The sequence below is a fragment of the Microcaecilia unicolor genome, chromosome 8 (assembly GCF_901765095.1).
Source record: "Microcaecilia unicolor chromosome 8, aMicUni1.1, whole genome shotgun sequence".
In the NCBI taxonomy this organism is placed as follows: Eukaryota; Metazoa; Chordata; class Amphibia; order Gymnophiona; family Siphonopidae; genus Microcaecilia; species Microcaecilia unicolor.
In genome coordinates, this window is record NC_044038.1 from 131,308,617 (window position 1) to 131,323,179 (window position 14,563).

General features: G+C 40.6%; 1 protein-coding gene across 1 annotated transcript in view; it reads right to left on the reverse strand.

Annotated features, from left to right (window-relative positions):
* The window catches only part of LOC115476820 (proton-coupled amino acid transporter 1-like), a 147,265-nt gene that overhangs the window by 85,676 nt on the left and 47,026 nt on the right, over positions 1-14,563 (reverse strand). The gene's annotated exons all lie outside the window — the stretch shown is intronic.

Consider the following 14,563-nt stretch of genomic DNA (forward strand, 5'->3'; position numbering starts at 1 on the left):
AAATCTAATTAAATATATGGTGATTTCTTAAGTTTGTTCAATAAAAAGCTATGGAGGCAATTCTGGAAAGGGCATCCAAAAGGAAACCAGGAAATGTACACCAGAAATGGTGGTGCAAAGCAGTATAAGCCCTTCGCACATACCTGTGAATGGTGATGCCTATGTATGTTACAGATAAGTGAGTACATGCTGTCATTGAATATTACATTATATTTATTGATTATATGCCACTCAAGCCAAGACTAGATCAAAGCAGCTTATGAGAAAAAGAAGTAGGTTAATTTCCTACAATGCTAGTAAAAACAATATAATAGAAATATGGTACTAAGAAGCACAATAAGAAACTTAATTGATTTGTAGAGTAACAATGTTCAAGATTAAACATGATTAATTTATCTGCATATAAATGTTTCTAGAGAGCACAATAGAGATTCTTAAGTAAATTTGCAAAACAACCATGTTTTCAATCATTTTCAGAATAATATATAATTAGTCTGACTACGTGTATATATAAAGGTAATTCATTCCACCACTTAGTAATTTGGTATGGAAAAGTCAGTTCTAACTCTTTCTTGTAGACAACCCCTTGCGTTCATGCATATTGAAACTTTAAAAAGTGCCTTGAGGTGCTCTTACAGTTCTTATCTAACACTAGTATAAAAAAAGGCCATTTCTGACAAATGAAACGGGCGCTAGCAAGGTTTTCCTCGGAGTGTGTATGTTTGAGAGAGTGTGTGTGAGATTGACTGTGTGAGAGAGAGGGAATGAGAATCAGAGTGTGTGCCAGGGGCCCATCACTCCCTCCTCCTTGCCAGTTGCAGGGTCCTCCTCCCCCCTCCCTCCCAGTTCCAGGGTCATCCCCCCTCCCAGTACCAGGGTGCATCCGAGTTTCAGGGTCCCCCCACCCTCCATCCCTCAGAGTTTCAGAGTCCCTACCGTCCCAGTTCCAGGGCCACCTTCCATCCCAGTTGAAACAGCTGTAGACTTGTTTCTGATGGAGCAACAATTTAAAAACGACATTGTGGAGCAGCAGCTGCTAGGTTTGTTTGGTTTAGAGTGTATGGCAATGACAGCAGCGTGGGTGAGTAAAGGCAAGCTCCTAAGACTCTGGGAGGAGTTAATTGTTTTAGTTGCAAGGAGCTGTGCACTCCAGCTGACCTTGTTAATCACCCGGGGGCAGAGTTAATTGCTTGACTTGCAAGGAGCTCTCTGCTTGTTTTACGACTCTCTTTTCCTTTGTGTACTTGCTAAACCGGATATCTATGCCACCTCAAGTTTCCGGCTGGAGGCTTCAATTAGAACGTTGGGGGTGCCTTTTATATATAGAGATAATAACAAGGGGTACCATATATTGCCATGCCTGGCCTTGGAGGATCAAATAGGCAAAGTGGGCCACCAGTGGAGACTATACAACAGAGGTTTAGCATTTTCAAATCTTGAAGTTCTAAAAATCAAACAGGCTGCAGTATTCTGTAGCATTTGTAAGCAGCAATGAATCTCTGCTTTACAACCAACATAATTGATGTTACAATAATCTAAGTGTGACATCAATAAAGTTTGAACTATCATTAGGGAAAACTCCAGGTTGAAAATGATATTTCGTCTTAATTTCCATAGTAATTTAATCATCTTGGATGTCAATAATTGTACATGCGGTTCAAAAGTCAATAAATTATCCAAAATCGCATCAACCCCCTGATATTGAAAACCATTTCACCTGCCAGGAATGGCATCTAGCCAATTAGATGGCACTTAACAGGCTATCCGGTGATATCCAGTTATCTCCTGCTAAATAATCCCGGTTAGGGCCTAGGAGATAACCAGCTATATTGCACAATATAGCTGGCTATCCCCAAATAGTCAATACATATCTGGCTATTGTAAGCGGCCACATTGGGCCACTTAAATAGCTGGTATATCTTTAGCTGGTTTAAATTTAACCAGCTATCTTCGAATATCGATATAGCCGATTAACTTTAAACTGGTTAAAATTAATTGGATATTCAATACCAGTCCCTGGAAATGACCCGGCATTGAATATCTGGGCTGATTGCAAACTGCAGGAATTAACCAGGTTCCCCTCCCCATGGTCTGAATATTGGCTCCATAGTATTTTTATACTTTTCATAGGAATATTTTCATAATTTTTATACTTCTCATAGAAGTATTTTCATAATTTTCATAGGAGTGGCCTAGTGGTTAGAGCACTAGTTTTGATATCCAGAGGTGCCAGGTTCAAATCCCACTGCTGCTCCTTATGATCTTGGACAAGTCACTTAACCCTTCATTGCCTCAGGTACAAACTTAGATTGTGAGCCCTCCAGGGACAGGGAAATACCCAGTGTATCTGAATGTAACTCACCTTGAGTTACTACTGAAAATGTTGTGAGCAAAATCCAAATAATAAATTTGGACTACAGCTTGTAACTTACACCGTTTAATAAGGAGGCTAACCATAAGATTTGGTGTTCGGGGTACCTTAGCACGTAACATACGGTATAATGTAAGCTATACATGAAACTAATAAACCAGTCCATTTCCTACCATGCACTGCCTACATGTATAAGTCCTTTGCACACACACATGAACAGTGATGCCTATGTATGGCACAGATATGTGGGTAAGTGCCAACTCGTAGCGCCCCTTACCCACATATGTGGTAATATTCTGTACCATACATGGGTATTTGGCACCCACCTGTTGGCACTTTATAGAATTGCCGTTTTTGTATTAACTAGCTTTTGGGAGATAAAGCTCCTTTCTTTGGTCAGGCCAAAATGACCACAAACATGTTGCTTCTGTTCTGACCTGGACAAGGGGATTTTAGCTTCTAAAAAGCTAATCAAGAAAAGCATTTTGTTAGTCCAGTAAAAAGGAATCCTTTTTGTTTTTATTCATCTTTATTTCTGTTTCCTGATCAGACACAGTATAATAATAATAGATATAGATATAAAATAGATTCTTTCAACTGTTTTCTGAAACAGAAATGGATACACGTAACACGTATGCACAACTAGAGCTGGGATTGGGAGCTGTTTATTGTCGGAATATGATGAAGCTCTGTATGCTTCACGGAGGAAAATAATAATTGCGTGCAGATATAATCACCAGGTGAGGGTCTCTTCATATGTACCACTGAATACCAGGGAAGATTATGATAAACCTTGGGCAAGATGGGTGGTTGCTATTTACAAACTTTGGGGATAATTTTATAAAGCTTTTCCTGCATGTAAATTATGTTTTCTTAGAGAAAATAACTTATAAAAATGTGCAGCTTATCGGTATATACAAGCATATGTGTTCACAAGGGCATAGGTACTGTTAGATGCTCTGCACCTAGGAACTTATGAGGCCAGTGTTTGGGTGGAGGCGATGCAACGTGGTGATGGGGGTTTTCTATAGAGAGCAGGGAATGCAATCACACAAAGTAATGTCACCCGATGCGGCATGGATCCGACCAACTCTGAACATCCTTAAACATTTATTTCAAAATGACTGCATTGCACGCATCAGCGATCCCAAGGCAGCTCCATTAATTCCCAGTTTTGAAAATACACCTGTACCTGCACAAAGTATGCATAGGACATTGCACTTGCCTTGAAGCGGGCGTAAATTTGTGCAACAACATTTGTGAACTACTTATTTTAGAAAAGCACATATATGTGTGTTGCCTCTTGATTTTAAAGGCACCTGGTAGAAAATTGCACCCTCTACAGAATTCCATTACTACTTACTGTAATACTGAATACCAAGTTACTGCCCTACTCAACACTGTAGCTAATACAGTTGTACACTGGTGAAGTAGACGATGGCCAATATGATACTCTTTTGTCATCTGATTCTACACGAGAGTAATTTGCTATACACAGCCTTGAGTGAATTCCTTCTAAAAGGCAGTAAATAAACCCAAATAAATAAATAAACAATGTGAACAGTAAGGCCCAAATTCTATATATGGCAACTGAAGTTGTGAGTGAAAATTTGCAGCACATCCAACTTAACTGATTAACAAGCCAATTGGTGCCAATAATTGGCCAATAACAAGCAGTTATCAGCACTAATTGGCACTAATTAGAATTTGCGTGCGGAACTTTCTATGTGTATTCTGTAAAGAGGAATCGGGTCTTGGGGAGCTTTGAGCGACAGTGTAGAGGTCACTGGGTGGTAGACTTGGTTGCGTGGTCCAGGGTGGTAGTCCTAGTAGTGTTCTGTTGGTTGGGGTATGTAATCTCAGGACAGGGGCTGGATCTGGTTGGTGGCTGTTTTCTTCCTATTTTTAGAGGGCTGTTTGGAACAGCGCGAGGATTTTAATCATCTGCCCATGAGTGAGTTGAGGACCACATGAATGAAGTAAGGCTTGTTGAGGTGACCCAGGAGGGCAAGATATGCTAGTAGGAGCCAGCACATGTTGGCTTGTTTTATGAAAGAGTTGGAAGGTACAAGGTGTGGTATGTGGAACCTAGGAGGTAGGATGGAGCACAGAGTTTTTGCTAGGAGCATGTAAGAAGTGGCTTACCTGCAGGAGGCCAGGAGTGGTGTAGATGTTGATTGCAGGAGGATTAGGAAGAAGGCATGAAGGTTGTGGGACCTGTGGCCTTACAGCACTCGTCTCAGGTAAATTCATAAGATAAACTCATTGTATAAGGAAAGATGTGATGCTACATCTTGATTTGTCCTTGCCATTTTCGGGGCACAGACCGTAGAAGTCTAGTACAGTATAGCTAGGTTTAAAAACAATTTTGAGAAGTTTGTAGAGGATGGGCCTATTAACAAATCTTAGCAAGATGGATCACTACCTCTTCTGGGAGTGACAGTGAAAGGGATTTCCTCATTTTGGGTCTGCCAAATACTTCCAAGTGACTCAGTGCATGCCAGTGACTGAGAGAAGATGCTGAGCTCGATGGACCATTGTTTGACACAGTGTGGTACCTTTTTATACTTTAGAAACTACTGTGGTTCTAAAGTTCCAAAGTTTATGGAAAGAGGGGCATGAATTTATTCGGCATTTGGGTGGGGCACCTTCTGCAAGCTTAGTATTAATTAAACAGATCACTAAATAGGAAAACCGAAAATTTGAAGAAACAATTTAGGGTCAAAAATCTCAGCTCTGAACATATTTAAGTAGTATATGATAAAATGCTTAAAGGTCCTTGCTGCAGCTCTTCTGTTACTACCTAGATCTACCAAGTCACTCCCACTTTCTTGGTTCATTTGCCGCACTCCAGCTAGGGAGCCAAAAACTCACACTGAGCACAACCCCTTCCATTGACATCAGGAGATGTGTTATTTATTGTCTCTCTCACCCTTTGTTTGTCCTTGTGCCTAGTCTCCTCATCTACCTTCTTCCTGATAGGTGAGTTGCTAAGATAATTTATTTTAATTCTTTCTCCATTGCTGTCACTCTTTTGCTTTTGGTAGGGGTGACTTTCAGGGTTCATTTGCTTCCATTTAGTGGAGTATGATCTCAGTGTCTCAAATTTACTCCTATCGCTCCCATAAAACTTGTATTGTGGCAAAGGGAGCCTCTTTCTGAAGTTCATAAGAGATAACATGTATAGGCAGCTTATCCAGGTGCGCTTGGAAATTTTTTGATCAAGCATGTGACACCCAAAATGATGGGAAATATTTCTGTATCTTTCTGGCACATTTTCTTGGTCTCACACTACATTTCTTGGTACTTGAGGATCTTCCCTCTCCCCCTGCGATTCACTGAGTAATCGCTTGGGATTAACACCTCTATAGCCAATGCTGTTCTTGTGTGTTTCTCTTTTACCACTATATTCAGTTTTGGCTTTTTATCAGTTGGGATGGGGATGACCCCAGTGATTATAACCTCTTTGTTTTCCACAGTTCTCTTAGGGTCACGATCCCAATGCATTTTCTGTTGTGCATTCTCTGATAGATTTTCAAAAGGAAGGCATGTGCAAGCTTCCACTTTGAAAATAAACTCAGAAAAACTATGTGATTGCATTAAAACCTGCTCCTTGGGGGCACACAGATTTTCTTGGTTAATTTACATGCACACATTGATGATTTTCAAAAAGAATGCAAACTCCTCTAACCCTGCTTCCAGGAATACCTCTGCTTGCTATGGGTAAATATGTACATACAGGCAACTCACTGCTAGTAAATATGTGCATATAAGCTACTTACTGTGAGTAAATATTCAAGCTGCTCACTGTGGGTAAATATGTACATACAGACTGCTCACTCTGGGTGAATATGTGCATGTTGTGGGTAAATATGTGCATACAGGCAGCTTGCTGTGGGTAAATATGTATATACAGGCTGCTCAATGTGGGTATTCAAGTACTTATGCTGCGAGTAAATATGCGCATGCTGTGAGTAAATATGCGCATGCTGTGTGTAAATATGCGCATGTTGTGGGTTAAATATGTGCACGCTGTGGGTTAAATATGCACATGCTGTGGGTAAATATGCACATGCTGTGGGTTAAATATGCCCATGCTGTGGGTAAATATGCGCATGCTGTGGGTTAAATATGCGCATGTTGTGGGTTAAATATGCTCATGCTGTGGGTAAATATGCGCATGCTGTGGGTTAAATATGCCCATGCTGTGGGTAAATATGCGCATGTTGTGGGTTAAATATGCTCATGCTGTGGGTAAATATGCACATGCTGTGGGTAAATAAGTGCATGCTGTGGGTTAAATATGCCCATGCTGCGAGTAAATATGCACATGCTGTGAGTAAATATGCGCATGCTGTGTGTAAATATGCGCACGCTGTGGGTTAAATATGTGCACGCTGTGGGTTAAATATGCTCATGCTGTGGGTAAATATGCGCATGCTGTGGGTTAAATATGCGCATGTTGTGGGTTAAATATGCTCATGCTGTGGGTAAATATGCGCATGCTGTGGGTTAAATATGCGCATGTTGTGGGTTAAATATGCATGCTGCACACTACAGATAAAGATGTTTATGAATATTCAAGTACTTATTATACTGCTTTTCAGGATATATCAAAGTGGTTCAGAAGATACAAAACAATAGCACACAAAAGAAATCTCTATATAGGGTCTCTAAGGGAAAGGATAGGATATTAGATGGTGTGGATAGGCAAACTGGATAGACTATTTTCTCTTTATCTGCCTGTCAAATACTGTTTACAATGCAGCAGTGAACAAGAAAAGAAAACTAAAAAGACAAATGCCACCATGTCACTAGTGTCAGCCACATCAACAAAGTTAATTCCCATTACAAATTATAATACTGTGTAAATTTATTAAATACTCGGACAATCATAGACTCAATGGTCTTTCTCCATGTCCGGGCTTATAATCATAGCACAATTCTTCAACAACAGCCCACACGTGCCAAACGTAATACGTGGAAAAATAAATAGAAGACTTCCTAAACTAGCAGCAATGAATAGGGTCAGCCAGTCATGCTTTCATTCATCATATAATCACACATCACTAAGTGCCAATAAGCAGGTCTTCTGAAGCAGTCCCCTTAGGTTCAAAACTATATAAAGGGGAAGGGAAATGGGACTTGATATACCGCCTTTCTGAGGTTTTTTTGCAACTACATTCAAAGCGGTTTACATATATTCAGATACTTATTTTGTACCAGGGGCAATGGAGGGTTAAGTGACTTGCCCAGAGTCACAAGGAGCTGCAGTGGGAATCAAACTCGGTTCCCCAGGATCAAGGTCCACTGCACTAACCACTAGGCTACTCTTTCTGAGAAGTTCTGAGAGAAGAGAACATTTCTCTGGTAAGTGAACATTATTTTGCTTTGTGTTTGGGAACTTAAAGATCGGGGTTTAAAGGAGGAATTGTAGGTTATTGATAGGCAGAATAAAAATATAAGGAGCCCTTTTACTAAGCCGCGTATGCGTCTACGCACACCCAACGTGTGGCAAAATGGAGTTACCGCAAGGCTACTGCATGGCTCTTGCAGTAATTTCATTTTTGGCATGTGTCCAATACATGTGGCAGAAAAATAATTTTTATTTTCTGTTGCGCGTATCGGACGCATGCCAAGTGGCATTTGGTGCGCGTAGGTCATTACCACCCGGTTAATGCGTGAGACTTTACCACTAGGTCAATGGCTGGGGGTAAGGTCTCAGACCCCAAATGGGATCACAGCAATTTTGATCTTGCCGCACGTCCATTTTCGGCAAACATTTTAAAAAGGCCTTTTTTACAGGTGCGCTAAAAAATGATTCTGCGCACACCCCAAACCCGCGCCTACACTATCACAGGCCATTTTTCAGCGCACCTTAGTAAAAGAAGCACTAAAAAGGCAAACTTCATCAACTAGTCTCCATACGCTTTCACCCCTAGTTTTAAAACTTGACCTCTGTACTGCAGCATTAACAGATAGCTTCTAGCAAGCTCAGCAAGACTAGTTTAGTCTTCAATCCCACCAACCCTCCCCCAACTCCCTAGTCAGTTATTCTAATTAGGATAACAAGGGAGGAGTGCTCTTATAGACTTTTAATTTCATTACTTTTGTAAGAAGAAAACACTAAATAAATAACACATTATACCATATAAGCTAAAGACTTTTAATACCTTAGCAAGTTTTAAATATTGAAAAACTCAAAAATACTAAGATGGAGACAGCAGTTCAGCAGGGAAAGGGCTGTATCGAGTCTTTTGCATTGAGTGTCACCTGTATGATTATCTTCCAGTTGGTGAGCAGTTATATGTGTGTGGCAGACTTGGAGGAGCTGAGGGAAACAGAGAGGTACATAGATGAGACCTACAGGGACAGTGTAGTGAAGTCCCACATCCAGTCTGGCAGCCCCTGTGCTGTCTTGGAGGAGGGCGGTCTCCTAGAAGGAAAGCATCACCCTAGTGAAATAGGAAGTATTCCTGTAGCCAGGACCTGCCAACCAGGGGATGCACTATCCTCTCCCACCGAGGATATGTTTCCAAGAACTTCTGCCCAGGTGGGAAGGGTTAGGACAGCTGTTGTAGTTGGTTATTCGGTCATTAGGCATATAGATAGCTGGGTAGATGTGAGGATCGCCTGATCCCTTGCCTGCCTGGTGCAAAGGTGGCGGACCTCATGCGTCACCTAGACAAGATCTTAGATAGTGCTGGGGAGGATCTGGCTGTCTTGGTACATGTGGGTATCAATGACATAGGAAAATGTGGGAGGGAGGTTCTGGAAGCCAAATTTAGGCTCTTAGGTAGAAAGCTGAAGTGCAGATCCTCCAGGGTAGCATTTTCAGAGATGCTCCCCATCCCACGCACAGGACCCAAAAGGCAAGCAGAACTCCGAAGTCTCAATGCATGGTTGAGACGATGGTGCAGGGATGGGGGTTTTAGATTTGTTAGGACATTCTGGGAAAGGGGGAGACTATTCTGAAAAGATGGGCTCCACCTTAACTGGGATGAAACCAGGCTGCTGCTGCTAACTTTTAAAAAGGTGACAGAGCAGCTTTTAAACCAGAATGGGAGGGAAAGCCAGCAGTCACCCAGGAGTGCATGGTTCAGTGTGGAGTATCTATGAAGGATTCTATTGAAACAGGGCATTTAGGGAATCCCAACAGAGAGGTTTCAATAATGCTGAAAGTAAGCCAGGTGTGCTTAATGAGGATGCATATTATCCCCTTCAACTTCTAAGCAGCTTGTAGATCAAAGGAAAAAATACAATTTGAAGTGCCTGTATACAAATGCTAGAAGCCTTAAAAATAAGCCCTAAATGATGAGGTAGATATAATAGGCTTCTCAGAGGCTTGGTGGAAAGAGGAAAATCAATAGGACATTATGTTAACAGGGTACAAATTGTATCACAATAATAGAGAGGATTTTTATTTATTTTTGTTACATTTGTACCGTGCGCTTTCCCACTCATGGCAGGCTCAATGCGGCTTACATGGGGCAATGGAGGGTTAAGTGACTTGCCCAGAGTCACAAGGAGCTGCCTGTGCCTGAAGTGGGAATTGAACTCAGTTCTTCAGGACCAAAGTCTACCATCCTAACCACTAGGCCACTCCTCCACTCTCAATTGGAGGGGGGGGGGGAGGTATGCTATATATTATAGAGGGAATTGAGTCAAATAAAATAAACATTCCACACGAAACATATAGCAGTGTGGAATCATTACAGATAGAAATTCCATGTGTGAAGGGAAGGAGTATTCTTGTAGGGCTGTACTACTGTCCGCCAGGACAGAACAAACAGATGAAGAAATGTTTACAGAGATTAGGAAAGCTGGCAAATTGGGCAACACTATAATAATGGGTGATTTCAATCGCCCCGATATTAACTGGATACATGTTACATCAGAGAGTGCCAAGGAGATAAAATTTCTAGAAGTAATGAATGACTGCTTCTTGGAGCAACTGGTCCAGGAACCGACGAGACGGGGGGGGGGGGGGGCATTTTGGATCTGGTCCTTGGTGGCATGCAGAGCATAGTGCAAGAGGTGGCGGTGTTGGATAACAGTGATCATAGTATGATCAAGTTTGAGCTACTATCTGGGATGAACCCACAAAGTAAATCTACTGTAGCTGCATTTAATTTTCGAAAGGACGACTATAATAAAATGAGGAAAATGGGTAAAAAGAAACTAAAAGGATCGGTTGCTAAGGTTAGGACTCTAAATCAGGTGTGGACATCAAAGAATGGAAAAAGGATCCAAATGAAGAAAATAAGCAACATAAGCACTGGCAAGTCAGATGCAAAGAGAAAGCTAAAAGAGAAAATGAAGAGAAACTTGCCACAGAGGCTAAAATTCACAGTAACAGCTTTTTCAGGTACATCAGAAGCAGAAAGCCTGTGAGTGAATCCGTGGGACCATTAGATCATGAAGGAGCAAAAGGGGCGCTCAAGGAGGACAAGGCCATAGCAGAGAAACTGAATGAATTCTTTGCTTCTACCTTTACAGAAGAAGATATAAGAAATCTGTCTGTATCGAAAATGGTTTTCAAGGATGATGATGCAGAAGAACTGAAAGAAATCTCTGTGAACCTGGAAGATGTACTGAGACAAATTGAGAAATTAAAGAGTAGTAAATCACCTGGACCAGATGTCATACATCCAAGGGTACTCAAAGAACTCAAGCATGAAATTACTGATCTGATGTTAGTAATGTGTATATTTTGATTAATAAGAATAGAATATTGTACAGGAATTATATCACAATGTATTTATTGCTATAATTCTTTCAAATTACTAATATTCTAACATTCAAACATATATATCATTTTCTACAATGCTGTTGAAAATATGCTGTTGAAAATGTAATCTCACATGAGTCATATGTCCTCCTGCTGTTATTGTTCATATTTTCTTCTGCTGTCCAAAAGTATTATTCCTGACATATACAGTCCATGTTGAGAAATGAATAGAAAATTCCCATTGTCCTGTGTTATATTTGTCCACAACTCTCTTTTGTAATCCAACCTTAATGGTTTACAGTTCAAACGATGTTTGTATTTTCCTTTATAATAATCAATGAAGATCTTTCTTCAACGATTCTTGCAGCTCTACACAGGGCTGTGTTTCACCTCTGGCATCTTCATCAGGAGCTGTTCATATATCACTGCAATTCAGCGATTTTATAATATTCAAGAATGCATTCAACTGCCTCTCAGTAGCGTGGATTCTGTAACTTTTTCATCATTTCACTTTTGAGCGCGATCCCTCAGAAGGGAAACTATTCAGGTTGAACTGTTCTTCCTTACACTTCAACTTTCAGGAATGCCGTAATATGTAACCTGTCATTAAAATCATCCATAGTATCTGAAGAATGGAGGGTGTCCAATGTGATGCTGATTTTTAAAAAGGGTTCTAGGGGTGATCCGGGAAATTATAGACCGGTAAGCCTGACGTCGGTGCCGGGCAAAATAGTGGAAACCATTATAAAAAAATAAAATTACAGAATATATATACAAACATGGTTTAATGGGACTGAGTCAGCATGGGTTCAGCCAAGAGAAGTCTTGCCTCATCAATTTGCTTCATTTCTCTGAAGGCATGAATAAACATGTGGATAAAGGTGAGCCAGTTGATGTAGCTTTTGATAAAGTTCCTCATGAGAGACTCTAGAGAAAATTAAAGAGTCATGGGATAGGAGGCAAGGTTCTGGTGTGGATTAGGAATTGGTTATTGGACAGAAAATAGAGGGTAGGGTTAAATGGTCATTTTTCTCAATGGAGGAGGGTGAACAGTGGAGTGCTGCAGGGATCTGTATTGGAACTGGTGCTGTTTAACATATTTATAAATTATATGGAAATCAGAACTATGAGTGAGATGATTACATTTGCAGGTGATACAAAACTATTGAAGATTGTTAAAACACGAGTGGACTGTGAAATATTGCAGGAAAATCTTAGGACATTGGAAGGCTGGGCATCCAAATAGCAGATGAAATTTAATGTGGACAAATGCAAGGTGATGCACATTGGAAAGAATAATCCAAATAATACGTTACCTGATGCTAGGGTTCACCTTGAGGTCAGCACTCAAGAAAAAGATCTATCTGTTGTTATAGATAATACGCTGAAATCTTCTGCTCAGTGTGCAGCAGCAGTCAAAAAAGCAAACAGGATGCTAGGAATTAATAGAAATGGGATGGTGAATAAGACCGAAAATACTATAATGCCTTTGTATTGCTCCATGGTGCGACCGTACCTTGAGTAATGTGTTCAGATCTGGTCACCGTATCTCAAAAAAGGTACAGCAGAATTAGAAAACGTTCAAAGAAGAGCAACCAAAATGATAAAAGAGATGGAACTTCTCTCGTATGAGGAAATGCTAAAGAGGTTAGGGCTCTTCAGCTTGGAAAAAAGACAGATGAGGGGAGATATGATTGAGGTCTACAAAATCCTGAGTGGTGTAGAACGAGTAGAAGCAAATCGATTTGTTACTCGTTCCAAAGGTAGTAGGGGGCACTCAAAGAAGTTACATGAAAATACTGTTAAAACAAATAGGAGGAAATATATTTTAGCACAACGAATAGTTAAGCTCTGGAACTCTTTGCTGGAGAATGTAGTAACCCTAGTTAGCATATCTAGGATTAAAAAAGGTTTGGACAAATTCCTGTGTTGAACCAATGGTGCTGTTAATACCTGATTCTTAATCCTGGATTTATGTTCATTGAGACAAGCGTCACCTACAAGCGCCTGGATTATAATCATACTCTCCCAGATACCTTAGGTCTTTCAAATGTGGGTCTTGTCAATGGTGTGATCTGACCATTGAAGGACCAACATGGAAACATCCTGTTACTTCATGTCCTATTTGTGCTCGATCTTTTACCAACTGTATGACTAATAATGTAGTCTATGCCATCATTGCCCTTGTCAGCTAATATATATATATAGGACGATCGAGCCGTCCTATTAAGGCTCGTCTCAATGAACATAAATCCAGGATTAAGAATCAGGTATTAACAGCATCATTGGTTCAACACTGGCTAGATTTTCACCATCAACTTAGTGACATTAAATGGAGAATTCTAGATTGTGTCCAACTAGGGTGGGAGGCTGGGAATGTTGGACAGTTTTTAAATTACAAGAAACAATGTTGGATTTTCCAACTACAATCACTTCACCCCTCGGGACTGAATTCTGATATTGATTGGCGGTCCTTGATCTGATTGGCTGCAGCTGTAGTGATGTGGTCCAATCAGGAAAGTGGTTGACGATCACTGTATGCTATTGAATGATTAAGCCCGCGCTAAGACGCTGCGGCCATTTTCTTCTGTATGCAGGAGCGCTATGTGACATGTATTTGTGAGTGTTGCTGTACTTTGGTTAATATGCTAGGGTGCAGTATATGTAATATGGAGTTATAATACTGTTATTCACTTCATTTTTTTCTCCAGAGAACCTGTTCTCTGAAGAAGAAACCGAAACCTGGCCACATTGGCGGAGGTTCTCCTCTGGTGAAAATATTGCTGCCAGTTAAGTGATGGAATATGCATATACTTTAATTTTTTGCATGGTTGTTGAGCATGAAGGTTAAATACACAGAAAGTTTTCAAAAAAATAAAATAAGTGGATCAATGACGATTTGTGCCACACCATTACTACAAAGGAACAAAGTGTTTGCATGGTGTGTGCTGCAGTATATTCTGACGATCCCCTTCTAAAAAATCACCTGAATATGTATACCTTGGAGGAAAGGAGAAACGGGTGACATGATACTGATGTTCAAATATTTGAAAGGTATTAATCCGCAAACAAACATTTTCCGGAGACGGGATGGTGATAGAACTAGAGGACATAAATTGAGGTTTAAGGGGGGCAGACTCAGGAGTAATGACAGGAAGTATTTTTTCACGGAGAGGGAGGTAGATACGTGGAATGCCCTCCCGCAGGAGGTGGTGGAGATGAAAACGGTAATGGAATTCAAACATACGTGGGATAAACACAAAGGAATCCTGTTTAGAAGGAATGGATCTATGGAATATTAGCGGAGATTGGGTGGCAACATCGGTATTTGGAGAATAAAACCGGTGCAGGGCGGACTTCTACTGTCTGTGCCCTGATTGTGACTGAATAGATATGGAGGGTCTGGAGTGTAAATTTTAAGGGGCTTCGACATTAGCTTCAGAATTTTTAGTACAGGCAGA